This window comes from Bombus pyrosoma, linkage group LG13, assembly GCF_014825855.1.
Source record: "Bombus pyrosoma isolate SC7728 linkage group LG13, ASM1482585v1, whole genome shotgun sequence".
Classification (NCBI taxonomy): domain Eukaryota; kingdom Metazoa; phylum Arthropoda; class Insecta; order Hymenoptera; family Apidae; genus Bombus; species Bombus pyrosoma.
This window is the reverse complement of record NC_057782.1, coordinates 2,848,862-2,868,593: the sequence shown is the minus strand read 5'-3', so window position 1 is coordinate 2,868,593 and position 19,732 is coordinate 2,848,862. Positions and strand designations below refer to the sequence as shown.

General features: G+C 31.6%; 1 protein-coding gene across 1 annotated transcript in view; it reads right to left on the bottom strand.

Moving 5' to 3' along the window:
• LOC122574509 overlaps window positions 1–10,572 on the bottom strand; it is a 308,890-nt gene extending 298,318 nt beyond the window's left edge. The window contains exon 1 of the mRNA XM_043742206.1: window positions 9,619–10,572. The gene's annotated coding sequence lies outside the window, so the exon portion shown is untranslated. The remainder of the gene's footprint in view (window positions 1–9,618) is intronic.
• Window positions 10,573–19,732: the final 9,160 nt, after the last annotated feature.

Genomic DNA, 19,732 nt, shown 5'->3' with positions numbered 1-19,732 from the left:
TATTCGTAATGAAATATATTTCGAGCGCAACTGTAATATTCCATCATACCTATTCCATATTTAATTTTCACTAACAAGTCGCACAAATAGAAATCAACGCGAGAGGTATTAACAAACACTTCACAATTCTGTTCGGAAAATTACAGGTACGAGACGAAATTCACCACCGAAATACATGTATTATTATTCAAAGCATATACAGAGTCAGTTGCGTTACACGAGTAACGTTGTATAAACTATACGCTTGCCTCAATTAAACCGTACTCTGATTACCATATTTAAGAACAGAAGTTCCGTTTAGTTGCGTTCTACACTGACGATGCTTGTCATAACGTAATTCACATTGTTAGCTATCGAATATTCTCTTTTTCGTCGTCGAACGTTTTCGGACTACGTAGCTGATTTCTAGAGATATTTTCAATAATTAGGTTCAGGATTCTTTTCACGTTCAACGCCGTTTGGTTTTATTACGAACGTTCCCGGCATTTTCATCCACGTTGTATACGTTTCATTATTCGTCTTGTTTTTTCCCGATAGTTCCAATTAACTCATAAATAAGAAACAAAATTCGCACAACGTTCTGTTTATGGAACATTTTATTATATAGCCATAAATCGGAAATGTCGACTGAAAAGGAATTGTCCTCATATGGCAACTAAATTTTCTTAAGAAATAAAATACAACAGTTCGCATAGTTCGATAGAACAGTGATACATACATGTAACTTATAAATAAAATAAGAAACGAGTCAGAAGTGAAGAGTAGAAGGATTAAGAAATCGGTTCAACTAAAAATAGAGAATAATGGTAATTTCCTAGGAAGAGAATCAGTTTGATCGTCGTTCCTCGAGCAATAGTGTTTGTTACGTGAAAATTAGAACAATTTAATCTCTTAAGCAAGACTATTACATATAGGTAGTTCATTCAAACATGATTCTAGAAGATATAAAGATTAAGTGATAACGCATGTGTACATTATTCTTCTTTTGTTATTTCAAAATATTGTTTGGTATTATCTACATCATTTAATATTTCTACATAGATATTCATATTCCAATGGTGCTTGTAACTGTTAAACTTTATACAATTATTTTATTACTTGAGAAATTCTTCATTTTTAGATTCATTACTTCCTACACTAGAAATCAGATTAAAAAAGGACTTATACATTGAGAGAAGGACTTCGGATGTTAATATAATAATAGAATTTTATATAGATATTGAATTTTATTATATTTACTAATATTACTTATATTTTATAGTAAGGTATAGAATTTATAAAATCTTATTTCATATGAACTTCAGTAAAAGTTTATATCACCTTCTAAAAATTGCAAACGGTATTTACAATATTTTGTATATTTCATCACGTATATTATGCACATTCGAATATACTGAAATTTCGCATAAATACACGAACAACTACAATTTGTTTATAAGTATAGTCTAAGTAAATACACCTGTACAATGAAAAGAGTAATTATTCTTTTCCGGGCTCAACAAACTCGCTCTTGAAAGAGTTTAGATGATTTGTCAGTTTAAAACGTAGAAACGATGTAAAAAGACATGGTTCAATGAAGTAACCTACTGAAAGCACATTTTGAAAATCCTCGACCCGACGAGGCCGCTCTTTTATACTGTTCTTTGTACTCATTCGAACCAATTTATCGACTACCTTTTATTCTTCGGTACTGTTTGTCCCTCAGAGAAGTTACATCCTTGATAAAAGTTCAAATTACGAGAGATATTCTGAAACTTGAATACACTTTTAACTTTTTAGTCATTTTATACTTTAAATTAACTAAACGATGAAACAGAATCAGAAAACGTTTTTTGCAAATATGAGAATGTATCAGAAATTAAATCTATCGAAATAATACGAATATTGGGAACACGATGAAATGAAAAACGTAGTTCTGCAATTAAGTTACGAACTTTCCGAATTTCTTACTAATTATTTATTCAAGATTAATGCTACAGGTATTAAGAATAATTATCTTTATTTCATTAAATTTTTAACTAAAAATTTTTCTAAAATGGCAGAATTTTAAGGTGATAGTTTTTTCTAATTTTAGGATTCGATGGGGCACGTAGCTATTATAAATTATTAATCTTTACTTCCATCAATTTTGATTATAGATTTCTTTAGTCATTAAATAACAGAGTTTTATTAAGTTTTATTAAATTAATATTTCTTTAAATTCTTAGGTTGGATAAAACACGGAATAGTTTCAAATTTTTGATTGGTAATTACTACTCTATTCTAATAGATAGTTTAAAAGTAAATGATAATAGTAAGCAGCGTTGCTGTAAACATTTATGGCACGCAAACTTGTAAAAAGTTTATCGATTAAAAAAAGGGTTAATATAGATCCCATTATTGGTGTTCCAACGTGATCGCATGTCGTTAATAAACGATAAATTTTTAATTTCGTTGTTGCTCTCTTTCATCTCCGCTGTTTGATCGATCTACTCGTTGATGATTCGCTTTCACAAATCGTATGTCACTCGTTTCGTTCGTAGCCTCTTGAAAATGTGCACGGTCGACCCGATTTCTATCATCTCTCTTTTTTTTTTTTATAAAAAGTGAGATTGAACTTATATACACACGCGCAATTTCATTGCCAGTAACAGAATTTATCGTCGATAAAATTTCTTTGGCCGATTGAAACCGTCCTACCGGAACTTGAAGCAAGTACATTTTATACAAACCTACGTTTTCAAATTGTGAAAAGTAAAACTGTTAAGAAAAATTAAAAGTGGTAAGACTAATGGATTCGTGGAATAATTTTCAAATGAAATGTAATTTACGTACATGCATGATAGGAAACGTAATTTTGCAATTTATTGTACAATATACTATTTAATATCCAAATTTTATTAATCAGTATATAATATTTAAAACTTATAGAGTATTTAAATTAATAATTTAGAACTATAGTGACAGTGATAAAGTTTCCACAGAATTGAATTTTAATACAAGAGAACACATCTGAAAATAAAAACTATAAAGTGAAAGGAATTTAACCTGACAGGAAATCTCGCAATAATTTCAAGAAAACTAGTAGCTAGAACAAAATTGCATACTGCGCGTTACACAAATTGTCGCAATGCCCGCAACAAATATTTTCGAAATCACACGTGTCTATTCTGGAAGAAGATAATTTTTTTTTTAATTCTCTAAACACTCCCAGTGTTAGAGAATAGAACTCTTAATAGCACATCAACTTTATCTCTAGCACTTTATTTCCGAGAATTACTTGTTTTTCATCCTTTTTCCCCTTGTTTACTCATCACGTGTCCCACACACTTTCTTTCCCACCTTTTCTAGTCTCTTTATGCCCTTCTTTATACATCGTTACACATCGTTATCCCTCGTCACACAATCTCTTCTTTTTCTAACCACATACCGTTCTCTTTCAGCCAGTTTTTCTTCTTTTTCCTTTTTTCTTTTCATCGTAAGCTACCTTCGACAATGTGTTTTGCTATTTACCATTGTCCAGATCCTTTCCTTTTCTCTTTCTACTCGCTCTGTCTATTAAGACCACTAATTGCGCGCCGGAATCACCAGATCTCTTGGTTGATTTTCTCGTGATTAATTAAGTTTCCAGTTGCCAGGAAACATAGGGAGATTCCTTGACTCCCTTCGTTCATGGCAAGTCTTTGACGAATGTAACCACCGACGAAAGTGATTTATCATTTTGTTTTATAGCGGCGAGCACTGGTTATCCGCAGACAGGTCGCGGAAAATCGCGCGGGTACGCTTCCACTGATAACCTTGTCAGTCCCCGAAATTGACTGCCGTTATAACTCTTTGGCAGGCAGCTAGGCCAGCGGGATGATCGGTATTATTCGTGTATTGGTAAAAAAATGTGTGTCGTTGTTTCGTCAAAGTGATGTATCCAAAAGATCGTTAATTTTTTGATACAATGGCATCTACACTGACATTGTCAGAACACCGATTAATGGAACGATAGATTTAAATGTCTACCGTCGTTTTGTCAGAATGACGTATTTAAAAAAAATCGCTCATTTTAAAGTATAGTGTGATGTATATTATCAAAACAACGATTAATGAGACGATCGATTATCGGAACACATTGATGCATGAATATATGAAGACAGTATATTCGAAGATCGTCTCATGGGCTCAGTGGCTCATGAAAGTATTTAGATACATATCATAGAAAATTTTTATGAATTCCTTGTATATATTATATATTATGTGTATATTATATCCTTGTGAAATTTGAAATATGTAATAAATATCTTGTTAATTCCTTACACATTTCCAGATTCGTTTTACATTTCGTCGATATAATCATAATAACATGTTTTATGTAATACTCGTAATATGTTCATAAAGAGTCTCTATGAATTTTCGAATACTTTTTCAAGCTACTGTATATGGAAAATTGGAAAACAAAAATTTATAGTTATACAAAATTTGATGAATAGGTCGATTAATAAAAATTGATTCGTCTGTAGATTGCAAACTGCTTACATAAGAAATGTTCGATTCTCGGATAATAACAACTCAGCAGAATTTCAATAAATCCCTTGTTAAGTAGAATTTTCCAGTTCCAGTTAATGGAAGAGTACCGCATACTTTCTTAGTAATTTAAGAGGATATTTGTTTCGTAATGTAATATTCCGATGAAATTCGCCATGATGAATGGTAAGTACTCTATCATCGCTATTAAATGCAAATGGATTTTGCCTACGTCTTCGCATGGATATAGGGAGGAAAATTATTTGAATCTACTCCCTTGTCTATCGAGTTATCGCAGACATCTAAATCGAACTTCGTTAAATCACTCGTAATGGATTCTATAAGAATGCCTGCTACAGAAATCAATGCACAGTGTTTTGACTAAAATTGTAATCTGAAAACAACACGGACGTAATTCAACTTTACCCACAGTAGAAAGTATTGGAACATTCGCGGAAACCTTGCATGAATATATTGCGTCCTGCGCAAAGCATTTTGAAATTTCATTATCTTTGTAACCACATCAAGCCATCGTAATTTTATTAATAATGTTATCCTAATATACTAATGTTTCACCAAAAATATATTTGCAATAAATATTTCGTAATTTCTATATAAATTTTCAGATTGATTCCAAATTTTACTGATATAATACTAATGAATGGACTGCGGGCATTTATGCAAATTAATATTTTTACAAACACTATTCTGGAAATGGAACCGATGCAATTGATTGCTTTAAACCACTGCTTTCAAACCAATTTATGTACAGTATTACCTTTAACTAAATTTGCATAATAAAAATCACATAGTGTCCAATGCGACATAATTCTTTTATCCAAAATCACAGCCACTGATACCATGAAATTTGAAATTTGAAATTTCATTATGTAGTCCTGCATTTCCGATTCGATCCAGGTCCCAATTAAATAATTTCATTTTCACACCCTGAATATCCTGAAAATTTTCCATGTACCCAAGTTATGAAGCAGTTACGCGGAAACTCGTCAATTCTAAATAACACTTTGAAAGTACGTTACTCGACCGAATTCACGATAGTATCACCTAAGCTCGTCGTTTCTTGGAACGCATTACCTGTATATCCACGTTGCATATCATATATAAACACCTGAGCTATTTATACGCGGCTACTCATGAAAATGGTAAGTGTCTTTTTGCATTATGCATTATAAACTTTATGCATTATGAAACCAACAATTCCATGCGATAGTTTGTTCTTATATTTGCATTTCCATTACAAAGTCATGTGTCATTATTTTACTACATATATTCTATTACGAGTTCTCAATATTCGAAGGAAGATGTTTTCGCAATCATTTTTCTAATTTTTTGAAATTAAATTGATCATTAATACTTTTACTTTCAACAATTATTATTCCTTTTCCCTCTCCCCCATTATTACCATTAAAAAAGAGAAAGAAAGATAATAAATGAACAGAAAAAGGAAATGTAAAGTATAGAAAATTTTCTAATTTTTTAATTTTTAATTTGTCGATTCGATCATCCTTTATACTGCATCCCTAAGAATTGTAGAGTTAATTGATCGATAAACCATTCAATGGTTTTAAATATTAGACAAACGATACAAAATGTAGAAACTAAAGTAGATCGTCACACGAAAAAGGTAAGTTAATGTATATTTATATCCACAGAATACAATAATATGCATAACACAATAATATTAATAAAATTCATCTAATTAAAAAATCCTTACTTTATATATTAATACGTCAATCATTGCGGTAGTAAACATAAATAAATCCCAATTCTATTCGTTTCAATTCTAATCGAATTTTATACTAATCTTACCACAAATCTGAGAATGCAGGTGCCTAATCTCGAGACTAAGAGAATAAACCCATTGTAACCCATATCCTTGTTTTCGATGCGCATTTTGGTAACAATGTCTATTCACTTAACTGCAACTCTGCGAATCACTTGTCACAGAACAGTTCGGCCGATCGATTTGCCGAATCATCCAACAACGTAAATTTACTTTGAGACCGTAAACACAGATTTATGGTAGAAATTCAAAGACAACATTGTTACTAACTGGTCCGGCTCGTCAGTCAGCCTTTGTCGAAACGTACACGCGTTATAGTCGACAGTTTGCCAGGATTTACCGTGACAATCTGGCGATTGTTTCGAACTGCTCACTCGAACGATTTCGTTGTTTCCTGACGAAGCTTGTAAATCCATTACGGAAACTGTAACTCTTATTGGTTATTATCAGGTTTTGACATTTTTTTAAAGATTCAACGTATTCTCAAAGATTTGACGAATAATTTTGACCATGAGAGATTTGTTCGTAAATATCGATAATATCGATTTTTCACAGATGATGATTATTCGATATATTTAGTTGCAATTTGAATTTAAATTTTCGAGAGATTGGAAAGTTTCCTCACGTAATTATGACAATTTTGAAATGATTTTGTTTTGAGTTCATGAAAGCATATGGGCTATAACAAATGAAATGAGTTAAAAGTTTCTTCGTTTTAGTAGAACAATTAAATATGTACTATATATATAATTCTAATATAATATACAATATAATAATATAATGCATATTCTGTATAATATAAAATAAATATCATAAATAGAACTTCGTTTATCTGAACGTGCTAGGGAAAAGGCAGTTACCTGATTCTCCCACTACCTGTAATTTTGCTCAAATAATAAGAGTTCACGTCCAGATAAGTAGATTCTATCAGCAGAAGTTCGTTTAATCGGACACTGGATAATATGCCATTCCAGTAAATGAAGTCTCTCCGTAATCATAAAAAGCTATTTATACAAAATACATGAATATTGTAATAACCACAAAGAGGTGTGGTTACTATTGGTGTTTAAAATCATGTTTCGCGAAAGGAAAGTCGATTTGCATAGATTTAAAGAGGAAATTGTTTGAAGAATGTGTTTTCCTCGTATCCTAGTTTTCTGATTGAACATTCAAGACCTTTATGGTAGAAAAGCTAAAGTAGGAAAGTAGAAAAGTATATGCTATTTATGCAGATAATAAAGCCATAAAGTCTGTAAATTTATGTATCATACTTCGCGAAATGAGATTAATATGTAATAATTCTAAAAATCAGTTCTATTGCATAATCCGATTTCATAGTCCTTTAAAAGTAACCACAAAAATTGTTGATAACATTTTGCTGAAAAATTCTTAAGTTATCGTTGCATTTTACAACATCGAACAATCACAGTTTCGCGGTTCGTAGTGGACTTGACGAAGCATCAATAAGTAAAAATTAATGGTAACCTCTAGTTTAAGCGCGGTTCGACGATTTTATCGATTTCGGACATCCCCAATTTCCGCGAATCGATGAACTGGAACTCGCATGTTTCGCGTCCCTCCTCAACAAACGTACTTTCTCTCGTGAACTTTTAGATTTGTTTATCGTATTAGTTTGAAAAATGCAAATTCTAAACAGCTAACGGTAACATAGAAAAAAGGTTTATCAATCATTAGCAAAATTTGGAAGGTTGTAATTTCAATCAAAGGAACAGTATTATATCTGAAAATTCGGAATTCGAGAATTATGAAGAATGTTCAATATTTAAAAATTTTAATAAAACTGATTTTATATTTTCATTGTACATGTTAGATTGATAACAAGTCAAATTCATTTCTGAGTAAATATTTGATAATAAATTGTCTATCATTTATTTTAAAAATTGTAACCGATAGAAAAATTATAATTTCAATTTAAATTAATAAAAATAAAGTAATGAAACAATATTTATAATTCTTATTGCCGAATTGAAATCATTCAGCAAGTTCTTTAACTTCTTTATTCTAAACTTTATTGATATCATGTTTCCATATTCTAATTCATATACGTACATTTTCGAGTTTATATTCGAACCTAAAAATATACGTGAATTTATATCATTAATATAAGAAGCCTCCCAACCTATTGAAATCAGTGAAGTAGTTAGATGAAACTCTGACAGTAAAATCATTTAATCTGCGACACAAATAATTAAATTAAACTTCTACATACTTCAACCTATGTCTTCTAAAATGGAAAAAAGGCTCTCTAAACCATTATCAAAATTATTTAAAAATACAATGGCTACAGAAAGATTTTGTGCACACTCTTACTTTTCAATAAAACATTTTTTCATTACAGTTGGATCTATAAATGCAATAATGAATGCAACGATGTACAAATATTGTTTGTAGCCACCATAAATCTCTCAGTTTCTCTTCTAATTTAAAACATTTTATTTTCTTTCACGTATAAATGTGACCAAAGCAAAATGGATATTTTATAAAGTGTCAACCACATTAATGGAATAAGCACGATCGAGTGTGTTTGAACAGCGTTCAAACCAATAAAGAATGCATTTTCTACATAATGAACGGAAGCGTTTCGAGTGCGCTTTCCGAGAAGAAGGTGAGTAAACAATGAAACCATCGAATTTCCTTCCATTTGCATTCTAGAATCACTATTCGACAAGAAGGAACGACAAATCGATGCCTTCAATTATCGCGACGCGCTTGTAAGCAGATTTTCTCTCTTCTACGCGTAACTATAGTTGCATTCTTACAGGCGCGCGAACTTAAAACTCCAATTATTTTTTCCTACTAATTAATCCTTCTAAGAACTATAAAAAGAAAAATAAGGAAACAAATAGCTGTAGGGAAGTGAAAAAATGGGGGCAAATTTAAAGAAAGAAAATTGCCTCAGGTCTACTATTGTCACGAAGAAATTATAAAAAGAATTAATTATCATCTGGAATCGCAACAAACCAACTCAGTTTCCACAAAACTAGTAATATTTCATGTTTCTAGACGCTATTCCGTCTATTTGGCTGCAATTCGAATTTAAATTTTCGAAAAGTTGCACAGTTTCATCACATATTTTCTTTCTTTCGATTCTGTTTCGAATTTATTTTTTTAAGATTTTATTAAATAGATTGATTTTGATTTTATTTAATAAACTGTATAAAGATGCACACAAGAAGCGTGAGTTATATGTGTAATCGTGTAGATTGAAACAATACAAGGTGGACTGGTGGATATCTTTAAAGAATTATCGTCTCATAAGAATGAACAAATATACAAATTACAGATGTACTTACTACACTCACCTTTAGTTTAAACACCGTCTTCTTCCGTCAATTTTCTTTCAACGTATTGGAATAGTTCCATCGTGGCCTTCACTCGCAGTCAAAACGTCTCTTTCGGTCTACTTGTCAACGTTTTCTGATAGGAAAACCCACGCTGAAAGATCCTGAGTGGGGAAATTTCGCGATAGAGTGCATTGCTCGCTCGATCACTCGCGGTAATGTAGCTGTCACTTTTGTTCGTTCTAACTGAAATAATAATTCCCCTCCCTATACGAACTTTCGACAATATTTTTTACTCGACATCTTTATTTTTCTTTCCCGTTTTTGGTTACGACACTGCTTCAAAATAGTTTGATTATCGAGAGTTGATATCGTTGAATTGTCAAACTATATCGCGAAAGAAATACGAACACAATTGATGTTTATGGTCAATGTAGCAAAATTTCACGCCAAAAGTACCTGGAAAATTTCCAGGATAATTGTCCGATTTCCTTTAATGATAATATCACGGAGATTAGTGATATATGATCGAAAATTACACTTTACAGGTCCGCTTGTCACCAATTCTCTTCTACCATATATAATATCGGCAGTGTCACAGATTTTCGTCCAAAAATCAGCAGCTACTTTTTCGTTTCTTTCTTTCTCTTTATTTCCTTCTATTTTTCGGTGCAGTGAAAAATGGAAACATCTGAACGATAAGAAATGGAAGAAGGAATTTCCTGATCGAGACGATTTTATTTAGAAGACGAACGATCACGATCTTCGAGTAAATGAAGATTGAAACACGAGCCTCGGAGAGGAATCGAGCTAGAGTCCAGCCGAATGTAGCAACGCGCGTACACTGAAGAAACTCGTGAAGCGAGGGCGCCGGCTTGAACCGCATCAACCCCTCTTCCCAGCATCCCACGCGTCGCGCATTCTCTTATCAGAGAGTGCCGTTCGGGATTTCGCCTAGATCTATCGCTACAGATGTGCAGAAATTTTAACGTATACACGGACGAGCTGAAGAATCCTTTAAGGGCTATCAAGTGCTGAGTAATCTGATCTTTGTCCAAACTAAATGTGTGTTGATCGCTGAAGAATAGATCGATAAGATGAGAAATTGAATTTTGAACAACCTTTTCTTCTTATCTTTCTTTAGACTATAGCTGGTTTAAATTTGATAGTTTTGAACAGTTGCAGTCTTCTAAGAATTGAATTTAGGCAACTTCAGCATTCAAGTAAGTATGTTTCTCAGTGTATAAATTATGAGATAATAAATGGGGTTGTATGCAAAATGGAGGAAGTTTACTTTATGCCCCATCGTTCATTTTCTATCCTACCTATACAATCTTTTTCCATACTCTCTAACTTATTCCACGCCTTATACTCTATATTTACTGTTCTACATCCCCGGCTGATGTCAACATTCCTGCATCCTATATTTCTTTCTCCATATCCTATTTTTACATTCTACATCTCATAATTCCTATTCCACTTAACAATCATATCACAAACTATAAATCCCACAAACTATTCTCTCTTTAGTTTCACATATTATGTCCCATTCATTCCATATCACACATTGTAGGTATATATCACATCTATAGTTCCCACATCTTACAGTTTATATCTCTTGTTTCATTTCCCAAATCTAATATTCTCTATATTTAACATACTTACTACTTCTATACTTAACATACACAATCCAACATTAACATTCCGTATCTAATATTCCTTACATTCTATATCCAATACACCCCATACCATTATGTCACTAACAATGTTCAGCAGGCTTTATCCAACGTGACTAAATCCATCTTCAGTATGCTAGCACAATTTCATTCTTTCGAAATAAAACTAAGATAAAACTCAGAAATTTCCATAAGACGTATTTTTCCTAAAGAACACAAAATGCGGCCTACAAAACCCATAAGAAATCACCTTTTTTCACTTACAGAATATTCCATTCAACAAAACTGAATCGGTTTGCGCTCTCATGTCGGTCTGATGCTTTATTTCGCCGGTCAGTTCGGTTTGAAATTCGCTATTCTACAAAATGAACATTGTTTCTCGCAAACTCCTCACAAAACTCAAAATAAGTCGCTTTCCACAAAATTTCTCACAAAATCCGCAAGAAACAGCCACTTCCCAAAACGATATTCGCTATCCCACAAAATAAACTTAATAAACTTAGAAAGTGGGATTGAAATTTAATATGAAACTTTTAAAGTATGTAGTGTGGGTAATAAAGCATTAGTTGTACAGTACATAATACGATACATGTACGATATGGGATAAGATATATGGTTTAAGATGTGTGACCTAAATAACGACATATAAAAATGATATGTCGATCCAATACACAACATGATAGTATATACCATGATTTTATTGTTAATAAATGTAACGTCGCACATAATGTGAGTGGTCATATTAGTTCAAATTTCGAAGTTTTACTAAACGAACTTCCACACTGTCGCTTGGTAGAGGAAGTTTAATTTCCGCATTATGAAAAGGATACGAAATAACGGAAAACTGCTTCCATCTGGCACAAAAATTTAATTTCGTAAAGGAAACTAATACTCAAAATGATGTATCAAGTAAGTTCATACTTATTTATGATGGCACATAAATAGGAAAGTAAGGAAATAAAACTGTATTTGTGTTACATTTGACTCTTCATACATATTATCTTCTATCGTAGGATTGTTACATGATAAATATGGGATTTGTTGTACATCAGAAATATTTAATTTCTTTCTTTCTAAATAATTTTTAATAGAAGATAATATAATAATAAATGGTATAGAATAATCGCATAACAAGTAAAAGCTTTTGCAATATATATGTAATTAAGTGTTAAATTAATTTTAATTTATATTATTACTATTGAGTTATTATAATAACGGTTACTGTAAAGAAGCTGTATTTGCAATTGTTCATAAGTATATCTATTAAAAAATAGGTGACGAATGTGTGGAAATTTTTATTGAAACAAAGGGTACGTTTTGAATATACGTACGTGAGAATGTCCATTTATTACTAGACACTGAAATTTTAATAATTCGTGTTTGAAATTAAAGAAAAATAGGGGATATAAAATGAGGAATGAAAACGGAAATTTCCCCCCAAAATATAAAACATGGATATATATATATGTCGGAGGTAAAAGGACACCGGAGTCTTTCCTTTGGAATTTTGGGAAAATCCCTTAACACTTTAATCTAGATTCTATCATAGCCGTAATTAAGCAATGGTCGTCATTCAATCCGATTGTATTTGTTCGAGATTGGTGATAATGAGCTTGGGGCTCGAGGCGACAACCAGTCGCCGAACGTAGCCGCGGTCAAGGGATGAACATTTTGCCTAACAAAGGTATGGAGTACTCCACAGTACATGTTCAGCTAGCCTGAGGACCCGTTATAAATCTTAAGATTTAGTTAACTAAAGTCCTTCAAACAGACAGTCTTTGTCAGAACTACGGGAAGATAGGGGAAATCTACTTTTCTCGCGAACGACGCTTCCAGCGTCGCAACTTTCCCTCAAGAGCAGCTAGCATCCTTCTCTAACCACCAACATGGAAATTGACCAATTAACAGCAACGTCAATTTCCCTCACTTTCCGAACGAAGGCATCTCTCCACGAATCCGATGATCTCGTGTCCTTAGACACATCCCATCACAATTTTCCTTTGCAGCATCATCGCGACGGAAAGTCACTCTCTCGTGAGGTCGCATTAGCGAGTTACATAGCGTCTTTACGCTCGATGAATATTCTACGTTTTAACAAAGAGTTACTTTAGTAATACTTGTACCTTAGACAAGCAAGTTGTGTACAACTTGGACTTTGGAAGAAAGCGCATTTTGTTATCCCGTTGACCGCGGATTCGTTATTGAATCTAGAATCATTGTCATTAGCATCTCGAATATCTAAGTACTACGGTGGTCAAATTCTGTAATAATCATATTTGCACTAGTCAATATCTTCTCTATCGCATAACAACAATGTCTAATCCAAATGAAGATTCGTTTCACGCCCCTAACCATAATTATAATGTGAACCCGACACACACACACACACACACACACACACGCACACACACACACACGTATATATTACATTTATAACCAAAGAATATATTTATAATTTATTTTTATAATCAAAGATGCCTTCAATCAGCGAAGTTATTTTAATTGGATATTTTTATATCAAAATATTATAAACATTTTTAGTAACGAATTCCGTGATTGCGACGTATTTGTAATTTTAACGTGGACAATTCTTTGTTAAATATATCGAAAGCAAAATTTGAAAGTTGTAGATCAAGATACATTTTTGTTCCAATGCTAACAGGAACTTGTTGCGATTTGTATCGTGCAATAAATCTGGAATTATTGCCCGTCTTGTTGTTTGCTTTACATTATACATCGTCTCACCAGCATCATCTTCTCATAGTTCATTAAATTTTTGATCGAAATTATTTTGTTTCGATCGTCCAGCTCTTTCACTTTTCTTCTAACTATTGTAAATCGTTATCTGACTGAGGCGTATGAATGGAGTTTCTAATGGCTTGAATAACAAACAAAAAATTTACGTAAATTTACAAATGTTTTCATCAGGCAAGCTTTGTTATTACTCTGAACACATCTCTTGATTGGGATGCACAAAAATAAATTTAGAAAAAAAATTTCCATGGCCACACATTTTTATTTACTTGCAATACAATTATTTATTTTTCTTCAGTTTTAATAATTTTTTTTATTTATTGAGTTAAATGGAAAAGAATTGAATTGTAGAATTTGATCGCTATTTAGTAAGATATTACACAAAAGATCTATCACATTGTATTTACCGAATAGGCTTTGATTAGCGTATGAACACCGTGTTCCTTGCTCAAACAAGTAGAATGGGTCACTGCTTAGTCAAACAAATAGAGTGTGGCAGGGCTTTAACGTAACAAGTGAAATGAGTCGACGCGTGGCTAGACAAATTATAAAGGAGAAAGATAGCTTGAATATATAGTTGATTAAAGAAATTTATAAACTATTTTGTCAATATAAAATTGGATAGAGAGGAATTATAATTAATTGTCTTTTTCAAGTGCAAAGGTCAGTTTAAATATGAAATGTAAAACAAAAATTTCGTTTCAATATCTTTTCTCTAAATTTTGTTATATACAAAATAGCATAATATTTTAGATATAATGAAATGTTACTTATACTCTATTTTCATTTTAGGAAAATTATAAATTTCTCAAACTAACAATAAGAACCTGTTACTCAGTCATTTCAATAATAAATATTTATGTGCAGAGTTATTTTATGAAGGAAGTGGAATTTGTATAAATTTTATTTTACTGAATTGGTTGACAAGTTACAAGGTACAATCATAACTTATAGTAATCGTTAAGTAACCTTTAGAAATTTTTATGCTGTGTTTTCAACATGGACTGTCAAGATTCCTTCGCAGGATTTGTCGTTTGATACAGGATTTGTAACGCAGGATTCGTCATAAACGACAGAAAAAGAGATAGTTCTGTGACAGAAATTTGAAAAACGTTTGCCGGAAACGCGAACGAAATTGTGAAGGCCACGCGATACGACGACGGCTTCATTTTTTCAATCTTTCTGCCTAGGAAACGAAAAATATCCAAGGTATATTGTTTCACCGCGAATCGAAGAGGAAATTTGTGAAAATGAATTTTTGGAATAACGAAATTGAAAAATACAGGAACACCAGTATTGAAAGTTTCAGTATGTTTTTTTCCTCTATCAACGGACAACAATTTTTTAATAACCATAAAATTTCCGGTTCAATGATTTCTCTATTAAGAAGTTAATTTCTTCCTTCATTCTACATTAATAAATTTTCGAATACATAATTTTTACTTTAAACAAGAATTTCAATTTTCGATTATTGAAAGTGTTATTTACCTTGTTGAATTCCGTGATCGATTATGATTGTTGGAAATTAATTGCGTGAATGTAAGATACAAAAAATTTGACAGCTTTTCATCTTTCTATTTATCTATACAATGTAAAAATTTGCTATCTTTGTCATTTTAATAAAATTTTTGTGTCATGACCTCTCTCTTCTTCTCGCGTTGTGTTTAATTACATTTTACAATATACATTTATGAATAACATTTCAATGCAGATTTATTCTGCACCCACGTAATTGCAAATAATATATCTTGTAAATTTCATTAAAAGTATTATCCCTACGAATTAATGAAGATCGAATTAAGAGGATATAAATATACGGAATAATATAATTATTAAAACCTGGTGCATAACTGATAACAGTTTTATATAATTATACAAACGACATGTTTATTGCATATTTTACCAGTTTAAGAATAAAATTGTCTGTTTATTTCTAGATATTACGTAGGAAAGCGATAAATTTTTGCAGAAGGTTCAAGTTCGTTACGGCACTGACCAAGATGCTTTTTACCACCAAGTCTGTCTTCTCCCATCTCTTCTTGCTCCAAATAGCATCTATGCCGTTTCCCATATTGCAAATAAAATATATGATACGTAGATCTTTTATCTTACAGTAGACAATTAATATTTTCCTTTAATTGAAGTTCCTTTAGTTGAAGAATAGTAAAAGCAATCAAGCGATTACTAAAGATTTTATTAAATATTTAATAAAATTGCATTTGAGTCTCATTATAGAGTATAAACAGAATTCCTTTAAATAAATTAGAGTGGGAATTTGATAGGATACGTGTAAATTTATTTTAAATCTATTTTAAATACAAATTTTTCTTTCCTTTTGCGGGATAAATAAACTTCAAAATAAAGTAATTTAAACGACCATTTGCGTTCCATCCTACTTCACCCTATATACGTTAACAATCCATATACGTAAACAATGTTAAAAAAGGACTCTTCAGTTTTATACTTCTTTCTAATTCTAAGAATAGGAAGATTTATGACTGCTCAAGAGTAATATTGTTCTTCTCATTGCCAAGTAACCCCTTAGTAAAATAATCTTCCTTATACATGATAGAAATAATCAGCTGATTGTTTGTAGATCTTTGTTAGTAGACTACTTGAAAGAAATTCTATAGTCTTCATACCAATGATTGAGAGTTAAAAGTTCTCTTTTGGAAAGTTTTTACCTTTAATGGCTCGATTCCTCTTTTGATTCATGAACGATGATTTCTTACGAATTTTGTTTGCTTTCTGGGAACCATGTATCTTTTATTGTGAGTTGTAATGAGGCCAAAAAGATACAAGATTGATTTAACCAACCATTAATTAGATATTATTAAATATTTTTAATATCTATTTTTGCCTTTATATCTTATTATGTCTATTTTATCTAATATCATATTATTTTATTTTAGATATTTAAATAATGTAGAATTTTCAATATGGAACTTACTCCTACTTTAATATTTAATACTACAAATGCTACAATTGTAAATATCTGAGTAACGACGACACATTTATATTTGAAAGAAATCGGAGTTTAAATCCAATGCTAAAGAGTTCACAGTCTTCGGAGTTAAAATGGAAACTACGTAAAAGCGAGAAAACGAGAACTTAAGAAACATTTGATCTTTCCAAATGATGTACTTGTAAGTCATGAAAATTTTATGGAAAAATATTTCTCCTGATATCCCTTATATAGTAATCCTTAAAGTTAGCAAGTTGCATAATATTCTTGAAGAATCGAAATTATGCGAAAAGTTATTTTAAAAGGGCTTCGATTTGGTTGTAATAATCTAAGAATATGTTGAACATATTTTGCATTTCAAAACGCAATTATTAGAAAAAACAAAATTGGAACAATTGACCATCGCTTGAAATTTAATTACTAGTAATTGTATTTGGTCTGTTTCGGCCTAGAATGAATTTGGTTCGATTAAATTAAATTAAATCGCATTCAACACAAGATGGAAGAGCTTTCTAGATTTTCCTGATTCTTTTTCAATTTTTGACACTGCATTTAGTTATCCGGTTGTAAATACCGTTTTCATTACAACATCGTCTGAATTAATAAACTGGTGCTTGAAAACTTCTTCATCCCCTGCTCGATTCGATTCTTCTATTGTTGGCTTAATTTTAAATTTAACAGTTTATAAGATAAGTACAATAACCTTCTTTTCAAAGAACAAGCAAAATTATACTCTGGTCATTGTTACGACAAATATAATAACTCTTATAACATTTATATTATAGTATTATTGATAGGAGTAGTATATTTATTAATTTTCCTATCAGGCTACAGTACTTTCGTTTAATATCTATCTCGTCTTATAAACTAACTTGATTTTTATATCTAACATTCTTTCATATCATTCCTACTACGCACGGTTAGCCTAAATTCCATTTGCTGCTGTCGCTCATTTTCTTACAACACTTATTTATTTATATATATTACAAAATATGCCAAAAAATACAAAAAATTTAGTACGATTTAAAAGTTTTAATATAATTCCCAATACAAAAGACACAAAGACAAAAATCGCTTTAACATAATAATTATATGAACTAATATAACAAAATGTATGAGAGTGAATGTGTTATTACATTATTACCATTGTCATTTTATGATTATTGTGAATTTTTTTGATATTTCATACATTTACTAAATATTAACACAGTATGCCCATCAACTTTTCATAAACATGATTGCAAAGTAATTTTATTATACTTCGCGATTTTTGCGAAATGTGCATTAACAATCCCAATCCTTACAATGGGTGGCAAATATTTAAAAATTAGCTAATAGAAATGCAAAAATTTAATTAATATATCTCATTCAAATCCTAAGTAAAGGCAAACTGACATCAGTTTGGAAAATATTACAAATAAAATTCAAGCACATGTGGGTTAAAAGTATGAATCATTGATGCAAATGAAATTTCCCTTGAAATTGAACAGCGCACCAGTACAATTCCAAAGTTTTTGAAGTGCATTAAACTACGTATTTCCCCTGAAAGAACTCAATCGAACCATCTTCTTTGTGCTTTTTATCAATGTTTTTAATTCACTTGCGCTAATTCAGCGAAATATTAAAGGATTGAGAACATTAGAGGTTTTCTGATAAAATGCGTTCGAAACATTTTCGCGATTTGTAAACAAATTAATAGCAAACTGGGATCTGGCAGGTCGACGGAAGAGTGGAAAATATGCGAGGAAAAGAAGAATATGTAACTTCAGTTTCACTGGCTGGAAAATTAATAAAAACTGCCGGCCGCAATTATTGCGTGTGGCTTCATTTAATTTAATTTTAATTTCCCATTTTGATAATGACCCATCCCGGAAGTAACTTGTAATAGAGTCACGTTTTCGAGAGTGTTTCGTCGACGGCGGTATGCAAAGTCGCGAAATTTTCACGTCTCTAAGCTTGCAAATGTTCTGACAACCGTGAAAAGGGAAACGAAGTTGGACTGTAAACGAAGTTGAAGCGTAAACGATACGATAGGGCAGTCCTCATCCTTCCATTTTAAGCGCAACGTGAAAATCAACTGTTCCTAACGTCTTGTTCGTCTCCATTTTCCGTTAAACCGATTATTCTTCGCGAAATTGTCCCCCTGATGATGTTTCATTGAAGCTTTCTTCAATTGTACTTCTTACTTAACGTGCTGAAAATGACTAACCGCATGAATCGTACGCGATTCGGTATACTTTATTCCTCTCCTGCCTATAGTACTGTAATTCCAACAGCTTCGTTTAGTTTGGTTTTGTTTCGCCGAATTGTCTGGGCGGAATTAATTCAAGTAAAATAACGATGTACAATGAATCCCCTAATTGCAGATTGGTTGGACCTTTTATTCCATTAGCACCATTTACTGAAGAATTTTGTAACATTCAGGACTTAAGTACTCTCATTTTTTTTTAAATCTCCACAATAATATATACGTATATCTGTAGTAGGAGAAATTCAATTTTTTTTCATAACTTTTGTATTTTTCTACTAGTTTGAAAAATTATTCAATATGTTTCACAATCAAAAAGAGAGAAACAGCTTGGTAGAATTTTAATTCTATGTAAAAACGTTTATATGAAATATTTAATTAGAGGAAAATGACATCCGTGATGGACTCCTGAATTTTCTGTTTCTTTTTATATCAAAGAATATTTTTGCACGTATACTACAATACGTTAGTCAATTGTTAGATTCCTTGACG